The 6,775-nt window shown below is 32.8% G+C and overlaps 1 long non-coding RNA gene across 1 annotated transcript in view; it reads left to right on the forward strand.

Moving 5' to 3' along the window:
* LOC135844354 (uncharacterized) overlaps positions 1 to 6,410 on the forward strand; it is a 49,603-nt gene extending 43,193 nt beyond the window's left edge. The window contains exon 3 of the long non-coding RNA XR_010558500.1: positions 447 to 6,410. This is a non-coding gene — a long non-coding RNA (uncharacterized LOC135844354). The remainder of the gene's footprint in view (positions 1 to 446) is intronic.
* The last annotated feature ends 365 nt before the right edge of the window (positions 6,411 to 6,775 follow it).

Here is a 6,775-nt window from a genome sequence, read left to right on the forward strand (position 1 = left end):
ACTTCGGAGGTATAATTTTTTAAAAGAATTACGAACAGATTCGCTGCGCTGCTGCTAGAGGGATGCCCTTTTGAGTGACCTTGATACTATAATTTATGATTTTAGAAACGCTATAGTGGCATGGCAAGAAAGCAACGGAATAAGAAGTGTTTTTTTTAAGATTATAAGTGGGATTTTTTTTTCATTTCAGTTTTTTTTCTTTTTTTTGAAAGAAGTAATGCCAAGTATTTGGGATCGAATGTTGTAAATATCGTATTTTTAGTATAAGAATATCGAAGGCGAATTTAAAGAAAAGGCGAAGTGGGGTAGAGAGGGGTGAAAATATATCCATAAGTTATTTGTTGAATTTTGTTAGTAAAAATTGCATTAAAATTACGAATTCTATCGAGTATTTTGAAACTTATTTCTATGAATTGGTAAAATTTATATTGTGGAATTTGTTTCAGAAATTTCGGATCGTACGAGAAGAACAGAAATATAAAGAAAAGCAAATAACATGGAAGAAAAACGAAGAAGTAGTTTCTGAAATGGTGGAGATTCTTCTCATACTGCATTAGGTATTTATTATTTGGTTTTAATTTTTATTACTCAAGTAACCCAGATATTATTTATTTCGGATCAGTATGTTATGTTCTCATTTTGAGAATGATGAAAAACTTGTGAAATTTTTTGAAATCGAGCGAACTTTGCGCCTGTTAGTTGAAGATTAGGCAAACTTACCTACATGAACTTATTGAAAATTGCCTAGTTTTTTGACTGAATGCCTTCCTTCTTGAAACACTCTGCATAGTGGAAAAAAAGAACGTTTTAAAGAACAATATTTTTCACAATTTCTATGAATCTGGGGAATCAAAAAATTGAGTTGATATTCGGACTCAACTTCCTCAAAAACTTTATCAACGATTTGTCGCACAGCATTATTTGTTTATTTTCAGCTTCAAGCCGATTTCTCCTCCCAACTCTTTTTTCTCATAAGAGGGTTCATTCCCCAACTTTGTGGCAGGTGGGATGGAGGGGGAAGAAGTAAGAAATGATTCTTTTTTTTTCATTCTGCGTACCCTAAATGCAGCACTCATACTCGGTTACTTTATAAGTAACAAAATTTTCAGCGTCACGGTTTCAAATCCCTCATTAAAATTTTCAATTTTCAAAGTCTCAATTTCTGCAAAAAGTGGTAAAAAGTCTCGGCTTTCGTCAAAACTGGTAGAAATTGCAAAAAATGGTCGCTTGTTTATAAAAAAGTCCAAATGTCTCACTTTTTTCCAAAAACTGACTAAAAGTCTCGTTTTGTTGCGAAAAATTGCAGAAAAATCTTGCCTTTTTGCTATATAACAATTGTCAAAGTAACAGTTTCCAAAAAAAAAGTCAAGTCTTGTTTACCAAAATAAAGGTGACAAAAAAGTATCTTTTTTTTATACATAGTTTTTAGTTTACCAAGTTGCTAAAAAATTTGTTTTTTTACATACTTACTCGTACCTCCAAATGACAAAAATTGCCAAAGCCAAAAAGTCTCACTTTTCTGCTAAAAACATTTGCTACAAAGTTCATCGTTTTTGCCAAAAATCACCAAAAATTGTCGCTTTATTGACATAGATTCCAAAAGTAAATTTGAATTGATTCTAAAATTATTTGAAAGTCTCGCTTTTTTATCAAAAGTTGCCAATAAAAAATTTCACTTTTTTGCCACAAATTGCCAAAAATTCTCACTCACTAATCAGTAATCACTAAGATGAAAAATTCCCAAAACAATCTTTTTTCTGGAAAAAATTGGGTTCGAGCATTGATCACTCTGATTTTTATAAATTTCCTAGTTTTGAGGGAAGTTTTCAATATATTTTGTAATTAAATACCTGATTATTTTTTTCACAACAATGTTTCTTTTTTTGCTCCCATGAAAAAATTAGTGATGATAAAAGGTCGTACTTTTTTCATGCTCTACAATTTTTATTTGCTCATTTTTTTCATATCTGCGTTACTCAAAAGTTATTATCTAAAAACCAAAATGTGGACTCTTCAAAAATCTCTAAGGGGGCAAAATATGCACAGATTTTTGGAATTTTAGGAATATTGAAACACGAACTAAAATTTCCCCTTTCTTGTAATTTTAAAAATTTTTTTTATTCAAACCCAAATGACTTGTAAGTTTCTACTGTGTATGCAAATTTAAGACGATTGTATTTTGATTTTTCAAAATATTATTTAGCCTCAGCTCTTCTTCTTTTATACACGTGGTTTTCCAAAAAAAAAAAAAAAAAAAAAAAAAAAACTCATGATATCAGTCCAAATTAAAGATATTATTTCGGTTCAGTCGACTCCTTAGGAAAAAAAACAACAACAACAGAAAACGAATTAAAACCCATAACCCATCAACGAAAAAAACGAAACAAACAGTGAATAATTTTTGTCGAGGAGGAAAAAGATTAATGAGGTTTTCTAGCCTGAAACAAAAAAAAGAAAAAAGAAATTTTTTAATTAAAATTTTATTACGTTTAAGTAATAAGTATACAACTTTCTTCATCTACTTAGGTGAATTAAGTAAACTTATAGTGACGTTTCTTTCGTACAAATTATATTTTCGATTTTTTTTTGCATTTTTTCGAAATTGGATCGAATTTAAGAGCATAATTTTGCATTTAAAAATTTACTATGTACATATAAAGTAAGTACCTACCTATACAATAGAATACAAAATATTAACATAATTATATCATTCTACTAATTTATTTTTAATGAAACGAACGTTGGCAACACTGCCTAGTTATTAAATTTTCTTCATGCTGCAAAAAATTCAGAATTTTCCTGAACCTGTTTCAAAATTTGAACTCTTCAAAAAAACAAATTTTTCAAAATGGTGAAATGAAGAAGTGACGTCTAGAAAAAAAGACTGTATTGCCTCTTGAAAAAAGTTGATATTCATGGAGAAAATTGAAAACACTCTTGAGGACTACAGAAGGGTCCAAACGTGGTTGTTTTCAAGTTCTAGAGTTGAAAGAAGAAGTAATTACTCACATTTTGGTTCGTTTTATCTGGAAAAATAGGTGTGTAGGCGAGGTAGGTATTTTCAGAAGAAATTGGAAATTTGATTTAGTTGATTTGATGGAAAATTCATGGTTTTCCTCATTTTTGAGCAAAATGGGGGGAGGGGTGATTCATGTTGGCTACGTTAACATTTTCACCTTTTGAATTGCTGACTATTTTTTTCGTATTTTTTATCTTTTTCTAAAATTACACAATTGAATTTTTTATTTCGATGTTTTGAAAAATTGGTGTCTTGGGTTCCCAAATTTTCAAAAAAAGTTTTTGGCAAATTTATTTTTTTGCCATAAAGATGGCAATTTGGGCAATGGGAATAGATCGCTTGTGAGAAATTCAAAATTCGGTGTCTCAAAAGGTCGAAAAATAAGAAGTAATGAAAACAATTTTCTTAGAACTTGAAGTAGAAAGGAGCTGTGGGCGGAATTCGCGAAGCTGTTGGTTCTTCGTCAAAATCTTGAGTCAATGAAAATGGGAAAAACCCTAGGTATTCAGTTATTCGCGAATGACGTTACAGAAAATGAGAAAGAACCCTCTCTCTCCTCCTGTACACGATGTAAATTGATCCTTGACTCAATTCTTCGGTGGCCTTTTTCGTACTATAATATTTAATGTTTTGTAAAGATTCGCGTTCTCCAACAACATCATCATCATCATCATCTAATGACCTTGGCACGCGACGAAAAATAATTCAATAAAAATATGTCCGAGTGAAAATGAAAATTTCTCAACTCGAAGGGTAGGTACTTAAAGAGTACCTACGAAGCGACACGCAGAATAGCAGTCGATTCTCGACGTTGAAAGAAAAAAGAACGAGAGAAAAAAAAGGCTCGACGATGAGGGAAAAAAAGTGGAAAATAGTAACGAACTTTTGTACTATTTTTTTCTTCTTCAGTGTAGAGAATTTCTTCGTATACTAAAATCTCGCGTACGTTTATTTTGGATTAAGCGTAAAGAAAAAAAAAATGGTCGCGTTGAAAAATTATCTGTCTTCGCTTTTGGTCAATTTCGATGTCTCGTAACGATACCAAGAACATTTCAAGATGAAGAGAGAGAGTAGACAGGAATAAAGGAATGAGAGAAAAAAAGAAGGAGGTCAATTCCACGGTGATGAGAGAAAGAAGGAAGAAGAAGAAGAAAAAAAGGTCTGCATTCTCTCGTTATATCGCGTAAATATCATAAATAGGGCAAAGCGGAAAACGAAATAATACCTTAACATTTGCCGCGTGGTGAACGACGACGAGTCGACGAATCGAGGGAGGACGATTGAGAGGGTTCCAGGGCCCAATGTTTACAATTTGTTGGGGTTTAGTTTGGGTTTTCTGTTTCGACGACGATGTGTGCATCTTGAGTTGTTACTTTTGTGTGTGCTTTTTTATCGAATGTTTCGAAACTCTTAAACGTCGACTCGTGCGCTTCTATATTGGAATATCGGTGGCTGCAGAGTGAGATGAGACGTCTTCGTCGTGAACATTACAGAGTGGGAAAAAGAGATGCAAATGTACTTGTACTCGTACTTCGTACTCTGCCAAAGAAGAAGACCAGTGTCGTAAAAGAAGAAAAAAAGAAGTGGTTTAACGAATTACCCAGGGAATATGTTCGTCGTCGTGGCCCGAATCTCGGTTAAAAACGAAAAAGAAGGGACAATAGATGAACGAAGCAGCTGTATTCTTTCTTCGTAATACACCTGGTGGTGCGATCTTCGAGTTCTAATATTTAATAAGAACCGAATAAAGTACACAGAATCTTTTCACAAAGGAACATCTGTTCTTTTTTACTTTTCCTTTCCTTTTCTTTTTTTTTTTTACTCAAGTAAACCCCATATATGTACTATGCAATGTGCATTCGTCGTGGCATAGTTGCGCTAATCAATTGTACGATACTGGTTTCCGCTTGGCCTTTCTGCTCCGGTACTTTCAAGATATACCTATGCGTAGGTACTGTACGAGTATTTGCAAAGGATAATGAAATTTTCGCGTTTTTCCTTCCTATTTCCTCTTCTCGTATCCCCCTCTCTCATCTCTGGGCGAATGTATCGTCAATATAGTAAGTCAACGAGCACGTGGGTTAAATTGTTGTTGTTGTATGGTATCTTTATAGTAGCGAAATTCAGAAAAAGAGAAGATGCGAGATGAGATGGTAAGGTCTACTCTACGACGTCGCGTATATTGATATATTAGAGTTGTGCCAAGAAAATGAAGAAGTAGTGAAGGGAGCAGACTACACGTTGGTGTGGCCCGAGCCTCGCAGCTATTAATTGTACGGCGATTACAAAGTTATATAGTAACGTCTTCTTAAGACTATAGGTAAATTGTAAAGTCATTTATTTTGTTATTTTGCCGGCGTGTGTTAAGCTTTTATGCCAAAAGAAAGGGGTCGATATTTTCCAAGTATCGGTTTTAAACGGTGTTTTGTTTTATTCTTTTTTTCTCTCTCTCTCTCTTCGTCGTTTTATTTTTACGCCAATGTTCTTCTTTCGTTGTCGTTTTACTTTATACACTTCTTGTACAACGAGTATTTTGTTCGATTCGAGATACGTCGCGTCGTGTAACGAAATTAATTTAGGGGTTTTTTTTGATGCCTTTGCTGCTTCTTCTTCGACACTACGTAGTCTGATGTTAGGGGTGGGAAAATTTTATACGAGAATTGGATGATTGATGTAAGAATGATTTTTATGTAAATGTTGCGTAGAAGGGGAAGTTTATAGTGCTAGTTTTGGGTATACTTTGAATAGAGACCTTTAAAAAACAAAGCAAAAAAATGTGTCTAATGATAACGATTAGGTATTTTATCTTTATACTCCATTAGCGAAGTGAAAGAGGGTGGAAAATGTTTTGATTTGTAATTTAAAACGAGAGGATTGATTGATAGAAGTAGGGCTTCGTAGTCGGCGGAGTTTTCCCACTGTTTCCTTCATTAGCGAATTGTATCGAAAGTTAAACGATGGAATTTTCCTCCATAGAGGAAAATGTTTAACGGGATTTGGAATTTTTTTAGTTTTAGATTGGTCGAATTTATTTTTAATATTTTGGCTTTTTTGAACTTTTTTATTAAGAAATGAGGCATGAGTTTTTGATCGAAGGTTTTATACGTAGGGGGAAACCAGACTTTCAATTATCTGATCAAGTTTTTAAACTTTGGTGATATCTTGAAAATTTTTGGAAAATTTTGGTCTCATTTTACAGTCATTTGTACGTATTTGGAAAAATTTATCTTTTTTTGAAAAAGTACTCTTGAGTTTTTTTTTTTTATAAAAACGAAAAGTTGCAAAAAAGAATTATTTTGCCAATTCCTGCATGTTGTAGACATTTTCAAAGGCTTGACTTGACAAAAACTCTCGCTGTTTCGCTACGAGAACTTGTCAAAAAAATATCACTTTTTTGCCAATAATTCCTCAAAAGCCCATTGTTTTGCAAAAATTGTCAAAATTTTGTTTTTTGGCAAAAAATTCTAAAAGTCTCACTTTTTTTCAAAAATCAATTTTTGGCTAAAAATTTTAGAAATTTTGGCAAAAAGGCCCCTTTTTCTGCTGGAAAGTAACAGGTTTTTGAGCAATTCTCCCTAAATTTTGCTCAATTTTGCTTATTTTTTTTGTTGGGGGGGAGGGGGTTAATAATTGCTCATTTTGGTCATTTATGATGATTTTTAATGATTTGTATTATTTTTATGCATGATGTTTCATGTGACTTTCACCAAACATGCAATTTTTCTCCTGTGTAGTTATTAATTTCTAGGAAATTTT

Source organism: Planococcus citri, chromosome 4 (genome assembly GCF_950023065.1).
Source record: "Planococcus citri chromosome 4, ihPlaCitr1.1, whole genome shotgun sequence".
NCBI lineage: Eukaryota > Metazoa > Arthropoda > Insecta > Hemiptera > Pseudococcidae > Planococcus > Planococcus citri.